At 40.4% G+C, this 16,117-nt stretch overlaps 1 protein-coding gene across 2 annotated transcripts in view; it reads right to left on the bottom strand.

The window, feature by feature from the left end:
- The window catches only part of DSE (dermatan sulfate epimerase), a 61,981-nt gene extending 46,742 nt beyond the window's left edge, over nt 1-15,239 (bottom strand). For both annotated transcript variants that reach the window (XM_045843900.1, XM_045843899.1), the window contains exon 1: nt 15,093-15,239. The gene's annotated coding sequence lies outside the window, so the exon portion shown is untranslated. The remainder of the gene's footprint in view (nt 1-15,092) is intronic.
- Between the last annotated feature and the right edge of the window lie 878 nt (nt 15,240-16,117).

Below are 16,117 nucleotides of genomic sequence, written 5' to 3'. Positions count from 1 at the left end.
GAAACACAATAAAGGCCTAAAATAATCCAGCAAACCAGACATCTGAATGCTCCTGACATCATACCCTTTCCCCTGAAAAATGTGTGGACACTGCATAGTTAGCATCTGCAACACTTCCTTACTCCTGCTTCCACAGAAACCCAAGTTCCCTCCTTCTTTAGACCTCTGATCTGGTTTTAGGCAAACTCTGCTGGCCTGAGAGCACTGATACATCCTAACGGAGCCGACATTTCCTTCTCTGATCTAGTGCAGGACTGAACTCTCAGAGAAACCCTGTAATTGAGAAACATCTCACCGTGGTCTCATACATACTACCCTCACTGTTTCCACATATTTTAATTTATGGAATGCACATATTTTAAAGTTCTGCTTACTTTTCTATTTTGATTTTATTAAATGTAGGTTTAGAGTAATTTTTTGAAAAATATTTTTTTCTGAAATAGCAAAATAAACCTTATGTGTTCTTGGTAAATTTTTGTAGTAAAATAAATCTAACATTATTCTTAAAAATGTCAAATCCTAAGAAAACATATGGTTTGGGTACTATACAATCATTCCCTAAAATTATACTCCCTGATGTGTAAAGTCTGCAGACTCAGCCAAAAAAGAAAATTTTAAAAACCAAGGGCTCTTAATCAAAATGAAAGTTCCTTTTACTGAGGGCTTATTGTTTCCTTATTTAAGGGTGAAATGAAATATATCTCCCTAAAAAGTCATTTCCAAACAAAAATCCACAATATGGAATTATACCACATGGAACCCCCAAGAATTTACACAAACTACTGAGGGAGTAATTATAACCCTGAACCCACACAGCAAAACCACACTGTGTATAATAATGGTGCTCACAACCTCTACACTCAACACTGGAGAAACTTCAGGTTAGGTTTGCAAGTTAAGTGCAGCTCTGTGCAGTCGGAGAATATTTCTGCATTGTCCCCAGGAAAGTTTCTGTGCACGACACGTTTTCTCATAACACATCTGAAGCTCACTTCTTTCCTACATCAACAATGACGGTTGTAGAACTTCCTTTTATGAAAACAGTAATTAATCTAAATTATGTTTAAAGTGGCTATACATATTTTCTGGTGTCAAGTCTGAAGGTTCCATCTCCCATTCACCAGAGACTACTTGAAAGAGTAATTTAGTGGCTATCTAGCTGCAGGCATTAATTTAGTAGTAGAGTTTTTGCCTGGTGCGCATTATTACAAAATTAAGAACCATTAAGATCCAGTTTTTGAGAGAATGGTTGTCTTATAAAATGTAGAAAGGAAGTTAAGTGTGCATCATTTTCATGGAGCAAAGCGAAAGCAGGGGAGAGGTGAGGAGTCTGCAAGTCCACTGATGCAACTACTGGAGTGCTTCATTTTGCTTTAAAAAGGCTAAAAGACAAAATGAAATGGTTAGACTTTCTAAGTTATGCTGTAAATAAATTCCAGTTTATCTAGCAGTCCAACAATTGGACATCTGATTGGTACTTCTTTATTACACTTTTAATTAATTTTCTCAACGATGGTGTTGAAATGTAATACCTTAATTTTTAATTCTGATATTATTTTCAAAATAATTTTGATTGAAATGCAATACCTTAATTTTTAATTCTGATATTTTCAAAATAATGTTGAGCATAACTAAGTGTATTTATTTTTGGTGTCCTGAATCTTTTAAAAAGTAGTATTTTATGCATATGTGTTAAATTTTCCAATGCACTGTTTTTCAGAATTGGAATATCAATTCCCTATCCATGTTGAGGGTAAGAATTTCTTGTATATATTAATGAATCAGGTATGTTCTGAGTAGCTGTTAAATCCAGGAAATGTGCTAGCAATGAGGATACAAAGTAAACAAGAAAAACTATGTTCTGCTCTAAATACTATATGATAAAAAAAAATCTAAGAAACTGATGTTTCTGAGGTTCTTTTTCTTTTAACTGCAGTATTTGTATTACTCTGTCTGCCATTAAAGTTAAATAGGAATTTCTCCCTTAGTCCAAAGCAATTTATTTAAATTACTGTGCTGACTTCAAAAGAAAATTAACAATCTTTGTTTTCAAATTTTTTCTGAACAGTAAGTAACCAAAGGTTTTCTGGAAGGGTCTGAGAAACCACCTATAGCTTTCTCAGCAATAACTTTAAGCATGAAAACACTCTTTTCTGGCGCTATGGGCTAAAAAAATAAAGCAGAGAAAAGAAGATGAATAGAGATAATGAAGCCAACAGTTAAATGTAACAACATACAGTTTCAAATAACATTAAACTAACCAATGAAATGCTCATGAAAACTAAAGCAAAAACGCTCTCCCTGCAGTAGACTCAGAGTGCAGCACGGAGAGGTGGCTCAGAAGAGTGCCACGGGCCACAGAGGGGCTCTTTTCACCACTGTGTGGCTTGGGACGAGCCAACCATCTAAACCTAGTCATTTAAAGTGAAGATAAAAATGGTCTTTCTCTCCTGGACTGGTTGGGAGATTAAATGAGATAACACCTATAAAACACTTACCACTTTCTGGTAAGTGTTTCTTCAAAATACTAGTTAACCATTCTTCCCCTCAGAACATCGTCAGTGGTTGAGGGCACAGGCTGGAGCCAGACTTCCAGGGTTCAAATCCCTGCACCACCGCACCCTCAGCCATGCCCATTTTCTCCTCTGTAAAACGGGTGAAATAATAGCACCTTCCCCCAGGGTTTCTGTGACCTTCAATTAGATGCTACACTCCAAGTAATAAAAGGGTGCCAAGGATTTACAAAGTGTTCAATAAAGGCCTTCAGAAGCATCACTGCCTATCAAGGAGAACACCAAAGTCATGCCAACCCAGACTGAGTGTGCCATATGCCAGGAGGAGGTGCTCATAAAAACTAGATACGGGGTACTGTGTATTCATAACCTTGGGGACTTTCAGGACACTAAAAATACCAAATATTTTGACAAATATGAAATATTTGATGCCAAGAGGTTTTCCTTCTTCCTGCTCAACTGCACATAACTTTCGAGGTACATACAAGTATCTGAAGATATTTAAGGAGAAAAGAAGTCTTCAAATATAATACTATCTCTTCATCAACAAAATTTATATAGAGAGATAAAGCTTACTGATATACCATACTAATATGTATGGTACACTAATATGTTATACACACACACACACACACACACACACACACACACAGAAAAACATTCTCCTCTCCCTCACCCTTACTGTCCCCACCCCGTGGAGCTGGGATAGCAGTTTTCTCCTGCCTTTCGACTGGAAGTCACGCCAGGACATCTCAGACTCCATAGTCACACGAGCTAATTCCTCTACCTGAACATCCACTTTCAGGCTACATTTCCTCTTTTCCACCTCCTTCCTGATTCCAGTCAATACTACGTATTCCTCTGCTCTTCTAGACCAGTACCTGCAAAGTTCTTTGGCATGAGTCATGACATCAATTATAGATTATTAAGCAAAGTACCACAAAATATGTATAACCTCTTAAATGTGATCTACTCCAGTTCACTAGCACTGTGCATATTTGGGCTATGTCCTTATTTCGTCTCCTCCAGGATCAGGTCCTGTAAGTTTACCCCTAATAATAATGACTCTACGAAGCACTAATACCATGTTCAAGGCTCTATCACAGTAGGCAGAGAAGGGCTAACTCAGCAGGCCTAGTGCTCAAAGACCACACTTTTCTAAGAAAGGCCTGTCTAAAAAAAAAAGAAGAAGAAGAAAGACAGAAAGGCCTGTCTTTGGCACTGGCCCTTGTATTGCTCAGGGCAGAGCCCTTGTAATATTCTGTCTGATATGAGTTTTTCGTCTGCCTGAAGCCTTGAACGATGTGATACCAGTGTGATCAGAGAGTTTATACTAAGTGTGATTTATGACAAACTGCTAGTTTTGCTCTGGTAGGCCAGAATCTGTCTACATGACAGAACCCCAATAAAAGCCCTGGACACCAGGGCTGGGCAAGCTCCCCTGGCTGGCAACACTTGGCATGGGTTGTTGCATAGTGTTGCTGGAAGTGCAACTCCACTAGGGAAGACACCTGGGGCCTGTGCCTGGTTTCTCCTGAACTGTTTGGCCTATGCACCTTTCCCCTTTGCTGACTGTCATTTGCATATCCTTTGGCTGCACTAAACCCCGATTCTAACAGCTTTACGTGAGTCCTTCCAGTGACTCGCTGAGTCTGAAAGTGGTCTTGGGGACACCAACCTTTGGTTTTAGTCCAGTCATCCAAATTCCTGTTAGAATTATGAGTCTTGCTATAATACTCCTTCCTATTAGAATAAAAAATATTGTGATATTTTTCACCAAATCCTTCTCTTTACTCAACTTTTGTTATTGTTTTCTGACTTAAACCCAGAAAAAGGATTCTGTCCAAGGATGTTACTATTGGAACAAAGTACATAGCAGAAAATATTGGACTTACAAATTGCTTAAAAGCTTTAGATATTGTCTAAAAATGAAATACATAGATGGTAGGCAAAAGGCTTTCAAGAATCTCATGGGAAAGTAATTTGCTGGCATTAAACCTACATTTCCAGTATATTTAACTTAAAACAAAAATTTTATTTATTGGATGGGTACATACGGAGTGATACTTTTAGCACTATACATAAAGCTCTTTTTTATTCCTTATAGTTAAGCATTCTTCCATTTTTCAATCTTCAAATACTCACCAATGATAAATTTACTTTTTTTGCTGCCTTTCGCATGCTCCAACATTTTTGTATGTACTTTTTGTCATTTTTGTCTCACAAATCATAGTTTGTTGGCCTCATCTGAGTACTTTCCAAATGTCCTCTTATGAATCATAATCAAATCCCAGAACACCACAGATTTGGTTTGTAAAACAATGACACAGATGTGATTAACCCAAAGACGCAGACACTGCCTTCTTAGACTTCCTCATTTCAGTGAACAGCAACAAATCCTGCCAGCAATTCAGGCCCAAATCCCCCCTCCTTTCCTTCCCTTCCTCTGAATCCATATCCAAACCATCAGCAAATTTTGTTGACTCCACCCTCAAAATACACTCAGAATCCAGCCAATTTTGCCACCCCCATAATGGCCTAAACCACACCACATCTTGCCTGAATTGCTGCAAAAGCCGCTAAATTAGCCTCTCTGCCTTCACCCTCACCTCCCACTGGTCCTTCTCAACATCGGGACCAGAGCCATCCTGTCCAAGCATAATTCAGATTATGTCACCACTCTGTTTAAAACCCTGCAACAGCCCCCCATCTCATTCAGAGTAAGAACCAAAGTGCTGACAATACCTTTCAAGGCTCTGCATGGTCTGACCCTGTTGCCTCCCTGCCTTCACATCCTACAACTCTACCCTGTCTTTCCCAGTTCTTGCCATGTGGCCTTGTTCCTATTCTTGCACAGGTGAGGAGTCCTCGCTCTTCAGGGCCTATGTGCCTGTCCCGGCAGGGATCCACGTGGCTTGCTCCCTCACCCCCTTTAAGTATCTGCTCAAATGACACTTTCTCAGTGAGGCTGTCCATGACTACCTTATTTAAATCACACCCTTACGGTACACAACTACCACCATTCCCTATCTTCCTCCTGGGTTTTTATTTTTCTTCATTGTACATATAATCTTCTAATCTATTATATAATTCACTCATTTTTATGTGTCTGGCTCTCTCGTCTAGACTGTAAACTTCATGAGGGCATTAGCTTTCTGTTATATCCCTAACACCTTAGAAGAGTGCCAGACACTTAATAAACCCTCAGATTTATTAGTTAATAGGTTAACTAATAGTTAATAATTAACTAATAGATTAACACTAGTTAATAGATTAACTAATGTGTTAAGACATAAACCTTCAAAAACTCAGAGATAACTATACATATAATTATATAGCTGTATAAAATTAATTACATAAACAGAAGCAATAAAAATCTTTTGGTACCAAGACAAACCATTTGGAGGTAAGATGTGCTACAGTGTTTGCAGATGCTTCACTCCACTCTCTGCCTTTATCTTCACATGACACTCTTCCTGTGTGTGTCCGAATGAGCTGTCTTTGGCTCTTCTATCTCCTGTTTGCTTTATATCTGAGCCATTCTCAGAACAGCCACAGCAATGGACATGTCACAGCAGGTCTTGGGATGTTGGTACGCTCCCCGTAGCCTGAAAGGATCTACTTTCTTTTTGCCTTTCTTCTTTCCAGCATGGCACTATCTGTGACTTCTATCCATTTGGTATTGGAGATAAGGGAATTAAGATAAGTTCAGGGACATTATACTTGCACTGGTAAATTTCAGTCCTCTCTATAAATTTGGGTGATGTATCATTATCTGAAAGTATATAAGATGAAGGGAGAATTGAATTCTTCCCTTTGCTTTTCAATGGTGAGGATTTTACTGAGGAAGGGAAGGAAGAAAGAAAATGTCATTGACTTTCCATAATTTTTCTAGGAAGTTCTCCTTGACCTGGCAGCCACCTCACTTTCTGCCCACTCCTCTTCCTGTGCATTTGCCCTCCTTACAGTGTTTCCCCCCCTCCATTTTTGGCATGAAATCCTCTGAGACCCAGTCCATTCTCCCCTCCCAGCTAAGTATTCTCTGCCCATGCAACCTTTACAGATCTCTTCCCACCTGCGATTCTACTACATGCATTTAATTGTTCTCACAGAAACCCATGCTCAGTTATTTCTCCAACCAAATTTTATAGCTCCCCGAGGCTGGAAACTATATCATATTTATTTTGTATGCCTCCTCTCTTGACCTCCACCCAGATATCCCCTCAAACACAACTAGGCAAATACTTGCTGAATGACTAAATCCTTTCAGTATTTCTATCGCTAAAGTACAACATTCTTTCATCTGACTCTCCAGGTTCAAAAGTACATTGGAAAAAGTCATATATCAAAGTATTCATCGCCAAGTAACACAGATTTATCTTTTCTAAAACTTGCAATCACTGAACCCAACTTCAGTGGCTTCCCCAACAAGAAAAAAGGTATAAGCACACAAAGAAGCATCTGTTATGTAACAGCCTAATGCTGCTAGCTCAATTCAACATTTTTAGGCACAGGATTTATCATTTTATGGCAATTTAGTAGAATAAATACTGCCACACATTTCTTCCTCTAGAAACAGGCATTGGAAGTAGTCTAACTTAACCTAAAATTTGCAACATGAAATGTAAAAAGGAGAGGTGAAACTGAATTTTAGAAGTTCCCAAGTTTCCACAGCAGATACTCAAATACCATTTATTAATTTGACTTTTATATAGAATGCTATGCAAGTCACAAAAGCCTAAAAAGTTTAATGTGTCCTAGTCAGGTAGCTCAGTTGGTTAGAGCACCATCCCGATACCCCAAGGTTGCAGGATCAATCTCCAGTCAGGGCACATATAAGAATCAATGAATGAATGCATAAATAAAACAACAAATTAATGTTTCTCTCTGTCTCTCTCTTTCTCTCTCCCCTACCCACCCATTCCTTTCTCTCTAAAAAAATCAACATATTAAATTTTTTTTTAATTTAACAGTGAAAATCTTAGAACCCTATCATAGTACATGAATAACCAATCTGAATAATATTGGTTTCCTTAGGAAAAAAGGTGGATGTTAAAATTTCACACCAGTGTTTAGGAAGGGATATGCTGAACTACTGCACAAAAGCAACAGATGGATTCTGTTTTTTAATTTAAAATTTTTATTTTATTTTAATCATTGTTCAAGTACAGTTTTCTCTCTTTTACTCCCATTCCAGCCCACCCACCCAACCCTCCCCACTTCCCTCCCATTACCACCCTCCCCCTAGTTTTTGTCCATGTGTCCTTTAAATTTGTTCCTGTAAACCCTTCCCATTCTCCCCTGAAATTTCCTCTTCTCTCCCTCTGGTCACTGTCAGTCTGTCAGTGGTCTAGTGGCTAGGATTCTTATTTCACTCTCCAATTATCCTGGGCTCTCATTAGTACCAACAGAGCAGGTGTGTCAAACTCATTTCCACCGGGGGCCACATCAGCCTCACAGTTGCCTTCAAAGGGCCAAATGTAATTTTAGGACTGTAGAAATGTAACTACTCCTTAACTAGGGGCAAGGAGCTTGGTGCTGCCACAAGGCAGAAACAAGGTGGAGGGCCAGATTTGGCCCACGGGCCTTCTGTTTGCTACATGGGCAATAGAGTCTAATTTGTCCGTTTTTACAATAAATAATAAGAAAGAAGAAATTAACCTCACAACTCAAGGGGCTGACAAAAACACACTCTAACCTAAGATAACTCCACAGCTTTTTTAGTACTCCCAAGAATCAGTTGTCTTGGAGAAAGGTAATTGTGAAAAGCATTTCAAAACTACTTTACAAGTATGGGCTATAAAACTAAGTTGAAACACTTAATTCCAACTGCCTACAACACTGACTTTGTTGGGCTTAATTTTTTGGCATCCCTGAAGTCCACTGACCCAATATTGGCTGAGAATGCATTTTCAAACACCTTTCGCTCATCAAAATAAACCCTCTTTTAGGATAATTACATCTTCGGTATTGCCTAATTTTAATATTGAGAAAAAAATAGAACCACTGGCCTGAAACCACAGAATCCATTCTACTGGAGAGTCTATCTTCCTAAACAAACATGAAACAGAGTTCACATTGTTTCTATAAATATAATTATTAGTTTTAACCATCAATACTGCTACAACAACTTTGGTACACGAGGGAAGACCCCTTCTGACACGCCCAACCTGTATAGTTTGCCCAGTGACTGATGAATGCCTGGGACATCTGTGTGGTCGCTGGGGCCCGCCTAGTTCTACTGTACAACACGCAGCAGAGAAACCTAAAAGTTGTTGCTGAAAGCCCAAATGGAACATCACAGTCTGATGCCAAAACCCTTTTTCAAGATTTTTTGGAATCAAAAAGAAATATGAAGAAAAGTGACCTATTTGAGGTAAAAACAGATGAAGCACAGAGGATTTTCATGTATTGTAATGTGTACCTAAATGGAAAGGTAAAGGAATTTAATGTATGCTTAATGTTTAACCAGTTAGCCAATACTCTGTAATAACAAATAAAAATGCTAAGTAGAAACAATAAAGGCAACTTGTATTTCAGACATTAAAATGGACCATGTCTTCTGTATTCACGATACAGCTGGTCCTTGCCCAGTGGACACCACCCTTGCCTCAGCTGAAAATCTGCATATTGCTTTTGACACCACCTGGCAGCCAATTGTTGACCAGAAGCCTCACCGACAACATAAACAGTTGATTAACACATATTTTGTATATGAATTATATATTGTATTCTTACAATACAAAGAAAGCTAGAGGAAAAATCTTATTTTAAAAAATCATAAGGATACTACATTTACAGTACTGTATGTATTTATTGAAAAAATCTGCACATAAGTGGACACACGCAGTTCAAACCTGCATTGTTCAAGGGTCAACTGTAATTAAATAATCTTTAATTTCTATGATTTTCTACTTTAGCTGAGCAAAGTCATCAAGTTAAACCCCCAGGAGACAAATGCTAATATCTCCTCAAGACAACCTTTCTTAAACCTTTCTAAACAGAGAAGACCTCAAAGGCCTCCATCAGAAATCTATTCTGAAGGTTAAAAATTCTGGAAAACTTCCCTGCATTTAGCATAAATCCCTCTTGATGCTAGCTGTAAGTCTATTTCCTCTCCTTTCCCTTCAGGGAAGATGGAAAACAGCTGCTCAACATCCCCTTTCAGGCTTCTTTTTCTTTCCCTCCAGGCCCAGCCCCTCCCTGGGAGAAGTGTAAACACCACAGGTGATTCCCAAACCCAGCCGGCCCCTGCCTGACGATCCACCGGGCTGGTGAGCCCCACCCCACTTGTACCTCCTGGAAAGACATCACGGAACTGCAAAGGCTCCGAGAACAGTTCTTGACCAGAATGTGTGAAATTCTAGAAACCCACTGCTTACAGTCATTCCTCAGATATAGTCAAATAACAAAAATAGCTCAGTTTCAAGACATTTTTGATCGGAGCTGTGAAGAAGGTAAGCAGCACTGCCTGGCAGCCCCACGATAGCCCCACCATCCTGGTTTCCACTCCTCGTGTTGGGTGGTGAGGACACCTTAGCATGAAACACATCTGAACTGCTTGTTGATTTTATCACCCAGTTCTTGAGTTTCTTGTCATTGACACAACTTTCTGGATATAAGCTAACCTCAGAAATGCATTAACTCTTGCAACACTGCAATCTAAAGGACTCCTCTAAATCAAAGTGTCAATTTGCAGCCCATTATTTCTTTAAATGAACTACTGCTACTAGATTCACAACATAATCTGCAGATCACATTTTAAACCAAAATTTATATAAGCAACCTAATGTTGTTACCTTCCACTCCAGGAAGCTAACAATTATTCTCATTTTTCTTGCAATCACCATTAGGCTGCAACAGTAAAGTCAGTATATTGCCTGCCTACTTCATCAATAAAAATATTATAGACCCACAAGCTTGGTGAGGCGATTTCCTTTACAAATCTCTTTTAAGAGTTATGAAATGCTGATTCAACTTTGTTGTGGTATCACATCTGCATGTATTAAATACCTGTTGCTTACTAGCTAAGTTTAACACAAAAGTCTTGATTTAATCAACAGATACACATTTACGTCTCTATGGCATGTGTGTGCGACAAATATTTCAGATTTAAATGGCAGCTTTTTCAACTGACTGTGAACCTATCCAATCTCTACTAAAAGAGCCAGGACATTAAACACACACAAGGAATTTTGCTATGACTGTCCTCCTATTTTTCATATTAACTGGGGAGGAAAGAGGCATTATTAATTCTATAAATAATATCAAAAAACATTTTGGCATGCACACACACTCAGCTGCAAATTCACTCTGACCACATCTAGGAAAAGCAGGTAGACACAAACAACCAACAATCAACAATGAATGTGTCACGTATGTGTAACTGAGACTTAACTGCATTTGTCATCTGTTATATTTTTAAAAATGGCTATACTAACCTAATAGTTAGAACCACTCCCAAATATGCAAGGCCAAAAGAACTCATGCTTATTATCAGTAGGTTTATAGCTTCTAAATATTTCTGAAGAGGCAAATTCTGTTCCTTCAGGAATTGTTTACTAACATTTCATGACAACACTAACCAAACTCATGCTTATGGGATATCCCAAGACAGTTGAAACAAATAGAAACCCAGTGCTAATCTTTAAGCACACTGAAATTCATAATGTTATTCTGAATTAAGGACTGAACAAACTACTGCATTCAGGAAATAAACACATGACCTCAACAATTTTTCTCTCCTCCTTCCAAATCCCTTTTCTTCTTTTTGATCTCTAACCATGTCTCTGAACACTCTGCCTCCTGCAGGTTTATACTCTTCTGGGCATTTGAAAGAGGATCTGCTACACCCTCAACAGGCTGGAGCTTGCCTACATAGTCAGTAGTAAGCAACATACTTGGTAAAACACCCAAAGACCTGAGGCCAGGTAATGAGAACAGAGTGATAAGCTGAGGGCCCTGCAGAAAGTAAAGGGTCCTGCAGAAACTAACAGAGGCCCCACAATGGAATCCTTATAAGGCCTGAGAAGAGATACAGAAGAGAGGAAGAGGAGGGAGCAGAGGACAGTTTACAGAAGCCTGAGAAGCACAGAGGCATTCTAGAGAGCTGACAGTTCATGGACAGTGGTGAGTATTAAAAGGGATAATAACTTGGATCTGTAGGAAAATAAAATGCAAGAGTCTTTAATAATATAAATTTGGAGTCATAAAGGAGAAAAGTACAATTAAACATGATATTTAGTTTAATCTCACTTTTAAAATAGCCACTAACTACATGCAAGATTACAAACAAATTACTTATTTTCACAGTATTTCCATTTCCCCCTAAAAAGACAAGTCACCTGCTCTACATCACTCTCCATTTCCACTGGGCTAAAATATGAAAATACTAGATTTGAAAAAAATTAGGAAGTACTAGGCAATTTTAAAATGCAAGTATTCCTGTAGCTGTATGATCTACGGGGACTTTCCTTCAATTGTGCAAACACATATGAATTTGTAAGGAAGAGTTTATTCACCCTAATGGCCCCTTTTGAACCCAACCACAAATACTTTGCATTTCTCTTTCCAGTTTGATTCTTTTCTACAACACTACTCCGCCATTAGCTGACAAAATTACTGTTCTAAACATAACTAGGAGTTGTGAAACACTAAATTTAGATGGGTCAGAACTTGGGACTACATTTATTTACTAACATACATAAAAAGGTTTTTCTTTAAAAAACAATTATTCAATTAAACAGTATCCACTTAATGAAAAGTTTAACTTTTAAAAGGGAATTCCCCACTAGAATTGCACATTGGAGTTAGTAAGACTTTTTAGAACTCACCCATTTCTAATTATTGCTATCAGCAAATGGATCAGTGCATCAGGATTCTGTAATTTTAATCTCTACTTCCCCTTCTGCCACCAATTCACCATATGAATTTCATGAGAAAATAATTTCTCTTTTTAGTACTCTGGTTTTATACACTTTCCAAATTCCCATTTTGGGCACTGATTCTAGATTTAGAGAATTTTATTGTGTCATCCAAATATCTGCTAGCAATTTGGTGACCCCCAAAGAGTTTTATTCTACAGATCACTATAGGGGAAGGTAATGTAATGAGAAAGCCCTAAGGCATTAATCATAAGAATTGCCCTGCCCTCTGCTTAGAAACTTCCAGAAGGTTGCTGGTCATTGAGCCTCATCAGGTGCCTTCCCCCTTCTTCCAGAAGAGTAAAGATCCAGCCCCTCTCAGTAAATGGAATTACAACATCCAGTATGATGATGATGATGATGATGTTACCTCTACCACAGCCCAGATCTCCTCAAAGGCCTGCCACACATGCATCATGGGATAATAACAATATTTCTCTTTTTATTAGGGTGCTAAAAAAGAGTAAGAGTATTTACTATATGTACTTAGAACTCAGAACATGCCAGTGGTTAAGTACTAACTACTGCAACCACAAAAATGTTAGTCTTTCCTTACTAATTTCTTTACTCCTTTTGGAAACAAAAATTACTGATACATTAAAACTCAAATCTAAATATTTTATCTTCCTTTATTCCTCTCCAACCATTGGTTGAAATCATAATACTAAAAGGGAATCATAGAACAGCTTTCATGCAATGCACTGTGGTCCCAGGCAGTAGAAATAAATACCTAAATAATCTACCACAAATAATATGAAGAAATGTATAAATATTTCATTATTTAATTGCAGAATGCATTTTCACCTATGATTTTAAAACACTTTCAGAGTGTTTTAAAGATTACAAAATCTCTATAATGAGGCATTGGGAAAGGTGGGGAACACCTGTGATGTTAAGAGCCTCACGTCATGGATAACCATCAGGTCCTCTCAAGCAGCACTGTCGGGTATCAAACTCGGAAGATCACAAACCTCACTGAAAGCCTGTGTCTGTACAAACTAAATTGTGAACTAGTTTTATAAGTACAAAAGTAGATGCACACACAAGTGTCAGTCACTATGAAGGTCCTGACCTCATGTGGCCAACCTAGCTGACTTGTTAGGGGTTGTGTCCCACAGCCAGGCCCCCACCGTCAGGGAGGAACTTTAAACAGTGTCTACCCAGCAGGACCTGGGAGGTCCCAATAATGCCCTCAGTAGCAAGGCCAACATACAGTGTGTTCTGCTGCAAATCTCTCTTTGTCCAAGATTTTTTATTTTTTATTTTGAGAATTCCCTTTTATTTGGTGACTGTATTACCAATATTTAACCTGACTGTAAAACTGTACTTTGTAGACCACTGTTTTTATTTAATTAACTAAAATGATGACACTGATCTGACATATGCCAATCAATGAAAAAGGATACTTTCCAAGCTCTCAAACTCTCAAATGTTTACTTAGGTTTTCTTCCTGTCTGCATTAGCGACTCCAGGAGAGCTGGCGCATTTCCTCCTATACCTCTACATGGACCGCGCTGTATTGTACTTTTTGCTGAACCCACACAGATGGGTCACCAAACAACAGAGGTATCAAATTCAATTCTTTCTCCATTTTACTAGACCCCATTTTTACCTACAACACTTCATAAAGGCACTTATATCTGTTTGGCAACTTCAAAAGAAAATTGGCACGAATAGTCAAATACTCAGATTGATAATCCTGTATTTTATTTCTTCCTTGCATATTACAAACATTTTTGTGATTCGACTTTAGCAGTACTGTCTGAATATTCTACAAACTATTGTACATCATATTTTTCACAGGTTATCACACTGAGAAGTCAAAAAAACTGAGAAAAGGGTAATTACTAGATGATTAAATCCTATAATGTGAAAAATACTTTAAAAACCCTATTTTTAAACAGTTTCTAAGCAAGAACGTCCATTCTCAAATTTAATGTTACATTGGCTAAAACAGGACTTTCTATAACGAAAATAATTTTTAATAGTTTTACTACACAAAGATCCCTAGAAACTATGTGTCACTACCTGACCTAAGGAATTCCAGGTAAATGAGGTGCACTCCCTTCCTTTAAGCAACGGATTCGGTTTCAACCTTTCATGCCAGCAGGCCTAAGCAGAGGCTGCTACCTCGATCAAGTGAGCAATGAAAATGAGCAAGCTCTCAGGTCACAGACTTGGCTCCGATTCCAGCAGCGACAGATCCTGAGCCCATGTGGCATCGCTTACAGAGCTTCCCAGCCTGTGAGTCAAGCATCCCCCAACCACAAGCAGAGTGTAGCCAGAGCCCAGCAGGCCGTCCGAAAAATTGTGGCAAAGGTAGACCCAACGCACTGAAAACGATCTCTGGGTTCTCGCGGTGCGCCGAGCTCTGCACTGAGCGCTCAAGGGGCGGAAAGGGACGAAGGGCTGTCCCCAAGTCCTACAGCCGCAAGGCTCGGGACCTCACGCCTAGCGCACCCTCCAGGCACCCCGCCGAGTCGGGCCCCAGCGCTCAGCCCACAGCGGTTGGCGCCTGGTGCCCGGCCGGGGACGTGGCTGTCCTCCTCCCGCCAGCCACCCCGACAAGACTTCGAAAGAAAGTTGTGCCGAGGGGAACCCAAAGCGGCGTCCACTGCTTGCCCCTGTCCGCCCCCTCGCGCGCCCCTCTGCTCACCGCTCCCCGCTGCGACTTCGCCCTCTCGGGCGTAGCCCCACCAGCCTCGGCCCAGGCTCCAGAGCCCCTTCCCGGCGCCCGTCAACTCCAGGGCGCCCGGCGCCCTCGGAGCCAAGTCCTCAGCTCGCCCGAGGAGCCATCGGTGCTGGTGGGCGCCGCGCAGCGGGATGCACCGCTGCAGCCTCGGGTGGCGCTACTTGGAGCCCGTAGGGCGCGGGCGGGTGGGGTGTGGGCTAACCCGGAGGAGGGCGGGATGCAGCGGGCGCGAGGCTCAGCCGAGGGAGGAGGAAACCACAACGTCACCGGAGCCCGGAGCCCGTAGTGGTGAGGATGGGGAGGGGGAAACGGGGACCCCCTCCCCCTGTGGGACCCCCTCCCCCTGTGGGACCCCGACCACCGGCCTGCCCCGCTTCCCCCTCCTTCTGCCCCTCCCCGGCCTCGCGGCTCGGGAGCTACACCCGGCCTTCCCCTCCACTCTGGCCACGACTCCACGCACCCCTGCCTTGCCAGGCCTCTGCCTCTGACTTGCTCTTAATCGCTTCTAATGACCCGTACGTTTCTGGCTGGACTCAAGAATCGCTCCCAAATGAAAGATAGTTTTGAAGGCCCACGGGGAGGAGCTGATGCTTCCATAGAGCCCGGAGAAAGAAATCGAGGAAAACTTGGCGAACCTTATTGCGGGGAGGAAAGGGGGGAGGCTGTTGCCTACTCCATTCGCCTTTTTCAAAATAGTTAACTCCTCCTTTTCTCCCGCATTCCGTTTTACTCTGCTCTCAGAGAGAAGGCAGAAAATCACCTATTTAAAAGTACTTCTTGCTGTAACTGTACTAACAACAAACACTAAATTGAAACCACTGAACCCTGCAAACTGAATGGATTTTAATTATCAAAGGTGAAGGGTCAGGAACAGAGCATTTAATGCCTGAAGCTCACAAGAAAAAATTCCATTTATCTTATCTCCTAGGCCTGTGTGGATGGGTGGGAGAAAAGGAGAGGGAGAGCATTTATCTGTCTGAGTTCTGGAA

The sequence above is a fragment of the Phyllostomus hastatus genome, unplaced genomic scaffold (assembly GCF_019186645.2).
Source record: "Phyllostomus hastatus isolate PE091 unplaced genomic scaffold, TTU_PhHast_1.1 phas_contig_40, whole genome shotgun sequence".
Lineage (NCBI taxonomy): Eukaryota > Metazoa > Chordata > Mammalia > Chiroptera > Phyllostomidae > Phyllostomus > Phyllostomus hastatus.
This window is presented reverse-complemented; position numbering and strand designations above follow the sequence as displayed.